The sequence below is a fragment of the Passer montanus genome, unplaced genomic scaffold, assembly GCF_014805655.1.
Source record: "Passer montanus isolate IOZ18808 unplaced genomic scaffold, ASM1480565v1 scaffold28, whole genome shotgun sequence".
NCBI lineage: Eukaryota > Metazoa > Chordata > Aves > Passeriformes > Passeridae > Passer > Passer montanus.
In genome coordinates this window covers 6,362,815-6,375,084 of record NW_024367483.1, presented here as the reverse complement: position 1 = coordinate 6,375,084, position 12,270 = coordinate 6,362,815, and positions in this window count along the sequence as shown.

The window sequence follows — 12,270 nt, the reverse complement described above, 5'->3', positions numbered from 1 at the left end:
GAGAAGGAATGATATATTGGGAAGGAATTGCTTCATGTGGAAGTAAGAGAAACCAGCTCCTGCTCTTGCCAGGTCTCGTGACTCTGTTTTAGGTCTCTGATAACTCCTCATCCCTAACAAACTATTCAGTGTTATGGTTCAAGGAAGATTACAGGAAGATGCCAAAGGAGCATCTTCCATCTCTATTGTCCCAGGCTGCAAGGAGGAAAAGATGACACTTGGGGCCCAAGCAGCACATACAAAAAGTCTGCAGCTCAGAAACTTAAGCCCTTGTCGGAGGACAAGACTTTCTGGGCTCTGTCTCTTACTCTGCTTAGATTAATTTTAAACCTTATAACCACAGAGTATTTGTTTGAAACCAGTTGTATTACAAAGTCAGACCAAAACTAGCAGTACTTCCCCTCAGCTGGGGACAACCAGTAGGTCACCAATTCACACTGCTGTTTACTGCCAACACATTTTCTCATGCCACATTCATGTTGCTGGTAAAAGGATCAAACCAACTTACTCCTCTTACTGAGGAGCAAGAAATGAGCTGGGTGTGGAAAGAGGACAAATACAGTCAATGTGTTCACTATTGACAAAGGAAAAAGCTAGAGGACACCTAGGGAAAAAATTTACTCTACAAGAACATGACTTGGCAGGCCTGGAGAACAGATCTGAAAGTGGCTAAGAAAAGATGGATGATACAGGATTGGAAGCAAACAAAAATGCCCTTATGGAATTGACACAGAGATGGCCAAGGAAGGAAGGAGGATGGTCCATACTTGGATCTCACTATGGGCAAGGACAGATTAATGAATGGAGAAGTTTGTAGGACAGAGTTAATTGAAGCAAAGGATTGATGTGTTTGGACAGACTATAAATTGGCAATGGTGAGAGAGAACTGATGGGGCTGATGATTAGAAGGATAGGGAATGAAAGATTTATGGACTGAGCAGTTTAGACAGATAGAGTATTACAGGTGAAACATAGAATATCTATTAAGTCTCTTGTAGATTGGAAGAAACATTTCATTGTATCTCCCTGCATGCTATGTGAGGATTACTTGAGTGTTGTGAAATCTAATGTGCTGTTTAACCTACATGCTCAAGTATGGATCCCTGTTTTACAGTTCTTTCAAGGGCTTTACAGTTATTTATTTTCCCTGTCCTTTCTACAGTTGAGTTTTATTTTTTTTTAAGTCTATAATGTAATTGTTGGGGAGGACAGACAATAATTCTCTTTGTATTTCTGTTATGTGATGGATCATTTTGGTGAATGTAGAAATTTGAAATAGTCTAAATTTTCCTTGAAGATACTCTTTTCCCTATAATACAGGTGAATATGTGTGCAAATCCACTCAAATTCCTTGAGTCATGTTATGAGTCATGGAAAGAGGTGTAAGAAACATTAGGCCATATGTTCCTCCTGAACCTGGAAACGAGGTCTGAACTATTTTCACAGGGCTTGACTAATACAACTCAAAATAAACTGTTGACAAAAAGTATTGCCCAGAAACTTTAGCAGTAATATGCAATTATTCCATTATTTTCCTCAACAGGAGAACTAAAAATATGCAAAGTTCCTGATCTTGTATGTTAACAAAGATGAAGTTAAAGAAGGAACAAGGCCGTACAGAAATACATTAGTACAAGGGCATACACTGTACATGTTAAAAAAACATAATTTGCATTTTAAGACACAGAAAAATGCATACATAAGACGGAAACCGTAAAGTTTAAGCTCACTATCTAAATCTCCATCTCTTTCTTTCACAAGCACAAGTTTGTAGCCTCGGATGGATTTACACATTACACACAAAACCTCTGTCGCCTGCTACCTAAGAGTCCAAGTCCGACTCTAAAGCAAAGCAACATGAGGTTGTGACATATTTCTGAGCACACAGAACACACTTAAAGTGCACGTGCAAAATTTGGGCAAACAAAAATCACAATAATTGTCATGTCTTTTACCTAAGGACTCATTTGCTTGACAGCTTATTCCACCACAGAAGCACCACAAGCCATGGAATTGCTCTCAAATAAAAGATCTAGAAAATATCAATCCCTTCCTTTCTCACATCATTATTTTTATTTTTTCTCCATTGTTTAAACACTTATGTGTTGACTCATACAAGTTTGCTGAATCACGCCATAGCAAACATGTCAGGGAATCCCAGACAGAAGACAAGACTTGTCAAGTCTCAGTTCTACTTAATACTTTACACATGGGTAAAGCATATTGCATCTGCTTATTTGCATACATTGAAATTTCCTATGGTTTCCTAGAAAAACAATAAAAATCTGAGCCTCCTATGAATAACATATTTGCCTCTCTTGCTTAGATTGGAGTTTGGTTATGCATATATGCCTTGAAAAGTTACTTGAAGGAAATACTTTTTATGTATGGGGTCCATGTGGATTATGTTGCTTATTGTGGTCCAAACTCAATTGTATCAGAGATGATACAAAAAGTTCACAAGTGGGTGAAAAGGAAAATGTCCCAAATATAAGAAATAAAGAAAAGCAACAGAACTCAAATAACCTTCCCTATTTTTAGAAACCTATTGGGGTGTCTTTGCCATCTTGCAGATGCCTCATTGTGAAACTGGTTGAGACTCCCTCATTTCTCCAATATTCAACTAGTCAATACTCAATACTGAAGATTCAGTATTACCAAGGAAAGCAAGAGGAAAAGGTTGAAATTTTGTTTCACTGACTAAATCAACAATCACCAAGCTAAGCTGTTTCAAGTTTCCACAATGGCATCCTTTGTTTTTATGACGATTCTTATGGAAAACAGTGCAGCTTCTAGGCAAGTGTCAGCCATGGTACCAAAAATGCTTGCAGAAATCTGCTATTGTAGAGGGTTGAGACAAAATTGCTATACAATTTGCAGAAGTTTGGCTGGTTTTGTTGAAAAAGACTGAAAAGCAATAAATTACTTTGAGAAGCATTAGAATAATTTTACTAGCTTTCTGCCTTCTTTCCTTGTCCCTAATCACCAAAAGCTGTCTCTGTTTCCACACTCCTATAGCCTCTTCATGCCAGTGTAATGCCCCTGGAATGAACAGCAGTGCAAGATGTAGGTAGAAGACACACATGCACACAAATATAAAATGAATTAAGAAAAGCAGCCTGTACTAAAAGTCAGATGTGATGTTTGGAGGTTAGCCTTACTACTCCATAATACAACAGAACACTCTTTACCTGTTTTGTCTACAAACTCCATATAACAAAGGCTGCTTTTTCCTTAAGTGAAGAGAATGAACTTCAGCTTAATAAGAAACCTTCCCAAATGTCACTTCCTGCCCATCAGTTGAACCTTAACATGTATTTATACACAATGCTCTACTATTAGAGAACTGTGCCTTCTACTCACATATCTGTGAAACACGGGCATGACATGAAATGTTTTTTCCTCAAAAGAAAAAAAAATAGCCTCTAAAGATCTTCAATGTACTCAGCACCTTAACCAGTTGTAACCAGCAACTTAAAAATAATTATTTTCTATAACTAAAATGTTAGTTGAAATGCTAGTTGAAATTGAGATAAAAAACATCTTAACTCCATTTAAATCCATTTTTGAGTCATCAGTCATTAATTAACATACATCCCAATGAACATGAAGGAAAGAAACAACAACTGAAAAAAAATTGGATTCTATTCATGTTATAGGTAAAGTTAATTGCATCCTGAATTTCGCGTGTGTGTTTTGCACTTCTCTCTCTGTATGTCTTTTTTTTTTTTCCCTTAGTACTTTCACACTCAGGTGCGGCAACCCTCCTGCTGCCAACCCTGCACAGAAGCAGCGGTTCTTGGTCCATCCCCCGCGTGGCAGAACCGCGCAGGGACCGAGGGCAGCCGGCCAAGAGCCTCGGGAGGGGTCTGGTTCCCTGCAGGGGCGGCGAGGGCGCGGCACCCTCCGCTGGCCGGGCCGGGCACCGCGCCGAGCATCCTCCGCCGGGGCGATGCCCCGCGGGGCGGGGGCGACGCGGATCTGCGGCACTGCAGCAGCAGGAGCAGCTGCTGCAGCGGAGCCGGAGACGACCTCCCTCCTCCTCCTCCTCCTTCTTCTCCTTCTCCTCCTCTCCCCGCCCCGCCGCGCCGCGCCGGGGGCCCTCCATTGTGCGGGGAGGCGGCCGCACAGCCGCGGGATGCGCATCCCCTCCGAGCGCCGCAGCGCTCCTGCCTACGGACAGAGGCTCCCCCGCCCACGGCTGGCTGTCACATCCCCCTCCGGCGCTGCGCTTTCCATTTCTAACAACGCTTATGCACCCACTTATATGTATATACACATGAACGAATGCACATGCACATTTCCCCCCTCCCGCGCAATTCCGCCCTCCGCCCCGCGGGGAATCGTCGGGGCTAGAGGAGGGCGCTTCCCCCGCAGCGCTGCTCCTCGGCGGCAGCATCCGCGCCAGAAGGGAAAAGGTTACTGCCAGCGCGGCGAAAACAAAGCCGGGTCCCCTCGCCCCGGCTGCGAGGAGCGCCCCGCCAGAAGTTGCGGTGCGGATCTCCCGCCCCGCTCCGCTGCGGGACCTCCGGAGAGGCACCCCGACATCACCTGGGGGCGGCGGGCACGGCGAGGGATGCCGGCCCCGCGGCGGCCAAACTTCTTTGTTAATCACACCCGAGCCCGCGGGCGGCGAGAGGAGCGGGGGATGCAACCCGCAGAGCCCCCGGCAACTTTTCCCGACAAGGCGCACGCCGCGGTACCCGCGCAGAAACTTGTTGGACCGCTAACCCTGCGCACTCGCGACTTTCGCATCCCCTCTCCCGCGGTGACCTCTCCCGGCGCCTCCGGGAAACTGTTGCCTCCCTCGCTCGGTGCCGGTGCCCGGCAGCGGGGAGCGGCCATCCCGTCCCTGCGGCACCGGCCAGAGCCCGGCACCGGCCGCTGCTTGGGGAGTTGGGGGACTCACCCTGCGGGATCAGGCGGATCTCAGAAAACTAGCGGTTCCATCATCCAGGCAGTCCTTCCCAACTTTCCTTGCATAGGGCGAGGACAGAGCTCCGTGTATTTATATGGAGAGGGAGAGCGAGGGTGAGAGAGAGAGAGAGAGAGAGGAAGCGCGCTGAAGTCGACAAGCTGTTCAGCAGACTTTTGAATAAAAGGGGGATGAAACCGGATTCTTCCCAGTATCAGGACCCTGGAAAAATCAAATCCTTCTCCGGAAAGGGATTCTTTCGGCCCCGTTCCCCGCGTTCCTGTCAGGGCGCGGAGCGGGAGGCATCGCACACAGGAAGAGCCCGGCAGCGATTGGCGGCGGCGGCGCCCCCCGGGTCCTACAGCCCCGGCGCCGGGCAGCGACAAAGCCGAGCGGCGGCGGCTCCGGGGCGGGCACGGGCTGGGGGACGGCGGCGGGGGCGAGTCCCGCTTAATTGATTCGTTACCTCGCCCATTGTGATACGTGTCGCAATGTTGGAGCGGGAGGAAGGCACGCTCTGCAAGGATGTCATGCCATCTCGCCTTCCCTAACTGCTTCTTGCAGGGCTATTGTGCGGTGTGGTATGAGAAATGTGTCTGATTTTTAAAAACAGGGCTTTATTTGTCTTTTTTTTTTTTTTCTTTCCCTTCTCCTGCGCTGGCACAATTCTCTGTCACGTTCCCTAATAATTATGTAGTTACTTCAGTAATCAATTATTCATTGAATTCCTCGTACCTATGCTTTTTCTTTCTCAAGTTATGGCTTTCCAAGGGCACATCCGCTCCTCTGTGAAAAGAGGGCAAACAAACATTCTTTAAAATTAAGCAACTTATTCCTAATTAAAAAAAAAAAAAAAGGAACAAAAAACCAAAAAAAACCCAGTTATCAGAGTAGGTTTTCTCCATGAGAGACTACAAAGACGTTCAATTAATGACATTTAAATTGTGGTCCATTTTTTGGATGCAAGGAATCATTGGACTAAGGAAAATACCCCTTTTGAAAATCCAGGCAGTGAAAAGACCAAAAAAACAGATGCAGCATTTATGTATCAACCGCTACATGGAGGGCAAATGTGAGATAATGACAACATAGGTCAACATAAAGAGAAATGAAAGCAACATAAGCACTTTTATGTCTGAAAGAGTATCACACGTAGCTAAACTTCTGTTACTGCCTGTTGAGAATATACTTTATATACTAAGCATGCATTTAGATAATAACCATTAATAGGCTTAAAACTACGCATGTAATGAAGTCTTTTAAATAGTGTATGAAGATTATCTGGGAATAAAGGCTGCAATATATTGCAAAGCATGATGCTGTTGAAAGTCTAAACATGCCACTTGTCCTACACAGAAGAATGGAAATCAGAGACAAGGGGACAAAAGGTCCAATGAGTAAGGTGTTTCTCATATGACAAGGTCATTACAGCCTAGTTAATATAGATATTACAAATATTATTGACAAGTCATACATAGAGCAAAATGTTATTTGCCATTACCCCATTATTTCACCAGGTATACACGTAGAAAGAGACAAGATAAAATATGGAAGAAAATCAAGTGTTTAAACTACTCTTGGACTCTCAGGATCATTCTTTAAAAGAAGTATACACTGTAGACCTTGGAGCAGATCAACAGAGAGGGCAGAAGGAAATCAGCATTTTGTGCATCAGTATGCTCTGATGAGAGAAATGTTGACGAGTATGGGATCAAAATCAGCTCTTCAGTGCTGCAGTTCAGATCTATCTCACACCTTGCATCTTTAAGTACATGCATCTTGTTGCAACAAGCTCTAACTCTCTGTTCTTTGAATTCTGTTGCTCCTTTGTTTTGGATATTTCATCTTTTAGATAAATGCTACAAACAACTAGCATTTCTGTTGTCAGAGGAAGTATACTAGAACAATTAATAAACAAGTTCTATGAATAGACATCTTCAGTTATTGCTGTAGCTACACATACATAGTTTTTTCTTGTTAAATATAAAGAAATTAAGTTTCAGTTAGGTTACTGTGAGAACAGTTGCCTATTGCACTAGTAAATATGAGTTGTAAAGGAAGATATTGTAGTTGTTTGCAGTTTTGACCAAATATTGTTTCACTGCTTTGCTTTTGTTTCTCTTTAGCTCTACTGGGAAGAAATTATGTTTACCTGAGAGTTCAGGTTATGTCTCTCATAGTTTATTACTTCTGTTACACTTGCCATCATCACCTTAAGGAGATTTCTGACTAACATCAGTTTAAAAGATAACAGGCTCTGGGCTATTGCATCTAACAAAGTAATGTGAAGTCATTGGCAAATTTGAAAAAAAAGAGTGGATTAGTATAAGTGCAGATGAAGAAGGCAACAACCAACACTATCACAATTAAGAAATTGCCCTGTGAAGGAGAGAAATTACTATGGCCATTGTAGAGCCTACAGAGATTAATGGAATATGGCTGTGAAACTGTTTGAATAGATAAATTGGGTGGGTGGTTAAACATCTGAGCGAAGATGATTACTTTGTAGTGAAACAAAACAAAGAGGAATAAATCACAAAGCTGCTCTATTACCACAATTAAAATGCAATTGCTTGATCAATTATCACTCCAGCTAATAGCTTGATGGAAGACAACCAAATAAATAAAACATTATGCTAACCAAAGACCTTTGAAACATTAATACCTGTGTGCTTATATGTTGCCTTGTTTGCATTAATTTATGCCTAATATATGTACAGTGCATTACATTACATAAGCAAGGCTGTATATAATGTGTTTAGTTATTCCTTTGTAGTTTAAGAGTAAACATCAATGATACATAATCATCATAATGCACACAGTGGGTAAATATCCAATACACATTTAGATAACTGCTTCATTTTAGTATTTCCTAAATCTCTAAGAATCTTCTTGTTTTGCATACATACCAGCCAAAGGTGATTTGGGAGAATTTTGCTTTGGAATAGCTTCCAAGGTCATTATATGTGATGACACATGTTGGTTCCCAGATTGCCCTTGGAAAATGACTGGAGTTTATGTGGACATGGGGAGGCAGTAAAGCAAACTGTGGCTGTCGTATATCAGCATTACGTTTTTATATCCAGCAATCAGCAAAGCATGCATTCCTGTACAGGAAGGTAAGTGGTAACACCTATGTTTGTATGAAATAAAACCCAGGGTATAAAGGTAAATAGCTTGTACAGAATGAGCAGGTTATGATAACCTGATCCAAAGTCAGTGGCAGTGGCCAGATTTGTCCTCTTGACCCAAAGTCCTGCTCAGATATAACACTTGATTTCTTGGTAGAAGCATTCATATAATATAGTTTAAATAACATTTCGTAATGATTATTTAGCATGGGGGAAAAAAAGTATGTCTATTAATTAACAGCAACACAGATTGTGTCAGAAGTTGAGTAATATATGAGAAGAGGTTTTCAGGTGCAAGTTAATGGGCAATTAGTTCCTAGATTCAGTCATAAAGAGTTCGGTCTGGTGTTCCTTTTTAACATTTTAATGCTTTTTCCTATGCAAAAAGATTACACATATTTGGCAAACTTGTTTTGCCTTTCCAGGGTAAGAATAATCAGAAAACATATAAGGCATATTGACACACTTCAAGTGAGCAGTGTATATATTGAAAATACCTAAGTGTTGCTGGAGTGTACTAATGAAAGAGCAGAATTTGTGCTGTCCCTACAGCCATAAGAGACCTCACCAGATCCCTTGTGCCCTGTTTTTGCCCCAATATAAGTGTCATCCACATAAAAGCCTTTAACTTCTATTCTAGCAGTTAATTTTTATTCTTGATTATCTGTATTTGCTAGTTTATTTGGAGAAAAGTCTGAGACACGCCAGCCATCTCATCACTTCTGACTAAAACAGTTTGAGAAATGGGGACTCTTCCTTTTAACTTTCCTATTCATAATGGCCAGTCTGATGAAGGCAGAATTTCAGTGTAGAGAAATTTTGCAAGGAAAATATTATCATGGTCTCTGAAGAACAACAATTTGAGTAGGAAATTGGACTTTGACGTTCTCCTAGAATTATGGGCTGAACTTTCTTCAAGTACCCTGTATTACCCAACATCAAGTACATCTAGTGATGAAAATGCAAGAAGGAAGGAAAGAGAACAGATAAAAGAAAATTTAGAATGACTAAAATGAGATTTCAAAAAGGAATTGAATAGCAACAGAGAATCAGAGAATTTTTTGGGTTGGAAGAAGTGATAGAAATTATTTCTTTTCAACACTCTGCCATGGGCAGAGACATTTTCCACTACCCCAGGCTGCTCAAAGGCCCATCCAGCTGGCCCTGAACACTTGTACAGGATGGGACATCTCCAGTTTCTCTGGACAAACCTGTGTCAGTGCCTCACCCTCATCATAGGGAAGACTTTCTCCCTAATAGCAAATCAAAGCCTACTCTCAGCTTAAAATTATTCCTCCTTGCCACATCACTACATGCAGAAACCTACATATATACAAAAATTATACTGTGTTGAACAGAAACATTGGTTTATAGCTAAGAGTAGAGAATAAGAAAAAACCCAAATCTTCTTCCAATAGGCACGTAGGAAAGACAGTAGGAAAGGGCAAAGGACTGATTTCATGAACTCAAGCTGGCAGTTGTCTTTGTTACAGTTCATGAAGGATATCATTGAAGAGGAACATTCAGCGCCTCATCCCGTTACGGGGTCACATATGTAGTTGCTCATACAATCCTTTCATTACAAAGCCCAAAACACTTTCAGTCTCATTGACATCTGTTATCAACAGCAAGGAATTGTTGCAGATCACAGCTTCATGTGTCTCCTATATTTTGGAAGAGTGGGGACTTTCTGTACCTACTTTTTTTTTAAATTTTATTTTAATGTGGAGGAGGAATTAACAGTTTGGATGTTTTCTGCTGTAGTTCTGTATTATTACCTGTTGTGCTGTGAAATTGGACACCTAACCATTGGGAAGCCATTTTATATGCTGCATGCTTAATGTTTGTTTCAGAACTTAAAAACAAGAAACCAAATAAAGATATAAAAACAAAGACAAAGCCGTGAGCTGTAGTGGTGCATAAAGTCTGAAGGTTAAAGTGAGCTTGAAGTAAATGTGAAAAATAGGAAAGCTACGTATATACACTTAGTGAGGGCTGCAGGGAAAAGATAGTGTCAGGAAGAAGCTAAATTAGTTAGGGCATTCCAAAAACTGTAGGAGGGGGAAAAAGACTTCAAAAGTGTTTATCAGAGGAAAATGAAGTGTCAGGGAGAAACTGTTGCAATTGCCAAATGAAGCAGAAAATAAAGACTGAAGAAAATTGATTTAGACACTGGTGTCTTTAATTTTCTATATTCTTTTTCATTCAGATAAAGAAATCCAAAGGGTCATTCTGAAAATAGTTTTGATGAAGCTTCTACCAAAAATTTAAAAAGCATGCCTAAAAAAGATTAGATCTATGGAAGATGCCAGTTCTAGATTATATCACATTTGATTTTAAGAGAATAAACATAGAAAGGCACAATAACTAAACTCACTTATGCATCTGACAGTTTGTCTCATTCACATTTATCAATGGCTTCAGCAACATGAAAACTTACATTTTGGTGTGAAACATGAACTTGGAAAAGTGCTTCCTTGGTCATCGTCTTCCAGCACTGGAGGAAACCTCAACAGTCTTTCCCTGATTTAAAGTATACCAAAATAAGTTGAAACAGAAAACTCCAGCAGTGCAATTCCTCTCTATGTGATATAGATAATGCTGGTTTCAGTATAAACTGAAACAACGGTTTAGAAAACATATACAATATCCACTATAACAGCACAAAGCTTCAGGTGTACATAAGATTTTGAGCTATTGTAGACATCTGAATCTCAAGATTAGTGTCCCCTGAGAGGTGTGTATGGCTGCAGGACATGGAGCAGTGGATACCTGGATTCTAATCACTCCATTCTCTACAGGAGTGCACAAATCTCCTGCTGCCACTGCTAACAAACAAATGTGGTCCTTCAACAAAACCTGGGCTCTTGCTAAAGCAGTAAGAGATGTGAAAAGGGTGGCACCTCCAGATAGCCTCTCTCTGTTATTTTACACTTGGATTTTGCTGACAGAGAGTAAGCAGGTTGTGCTGTTTGCACTGTGCACCCTGTGAATCAATGATTTGTAAAGGATGACTCACCCCAGCCACTCTTGATCCTATTGAAAGGCCTCCAAGTGTATATGGCAGGAGAGTTTTGTCAGAGCTCAATACAGCACTTAAAAAGTTAGTGAAGTCGTGGATGTATCAAGGGGCTGGAATACAAAATAATTATGTCAGCAAGTTTACTGCTGTGTATAAAATAAAGTCCTGTCAGGTTTCAGATCCTTGTTGCTGAGAAGCAGAGAAAGAACAGGAAGATTTTCATTAAAACTATCATAAATTTAGAAGGCAGTTCTTTCAATTCACCAAAGCATGTGTTCAACTGTTGAGCAATAATGTTTTGTTAAGGCAATATTTTGGGGAGGGAGTAGATTATTCAACTAACAAAAAGGTGGATATTTTTTGGGAAACACTAATTTCCTGTCAAACACACAAACTCTAGAAAAGCCAATAAAATTAACTGAATCCTTAAATTCAGAAGCACCACTTCACTATCTCCCTAGTACAGCTGTAATGCTTCTGCACCATTTTGTTCTTGGTTTCTCATCACTGCTTGTATGTTCTTTTTGTACAGAAAAAAAAAATGTTTGGAAGGGAAAATAAATTTCCAGGGTCTGTACACATCAGAGTCAGAGAGGAGAAAGATTTTAGTAGAATTTTTTTTTTTTTAGCTTTAACATGTAGGAAGAAATTATCCCAGTCAATAGGAAGACAGGTGTGAATGAGAGGTTGTCATAACTACCTTTAATTGACACTATATATTTTTTCAAAACCTGGAAATTATTTTTAGCTGTGCCACATGACATATAGGAAGAATAAATCCAGAACTAGAATATAGTAAAGGGGTCTTCCTGCTCTTAACCAACCTCCTGAGATGAATCACTGATGAGAAAATGCTGATTAAGTCACTGATGATGTGTGCAGGTGTTTCCTTTTTGTTTGGGAAACCTTAAGAGAGACCCATGGGAGGGAAGGGGTTGGGTTGGAGAGTGCTTGTGGAAGAAGTGCTGTGGCTGAGAACATATGCAGGTATGTATGTGGATGATGTAGGCTGTTTATGAGCCTTTTAAAAAGCTTATGTTATTTTTGTATCCAAGTGTTTGCTGAATCTGTAAACTTTGTGGAGGGAATAATTTGCTGGTTTGTGCAAGAAGGGTTGTTCCGGTTGAGATAAAGTTAACTTAGCTAAGCTAGTTCAATCTAATTTATGTTAAGAGTTTGAGTAAACAAGCACATGGATTTCA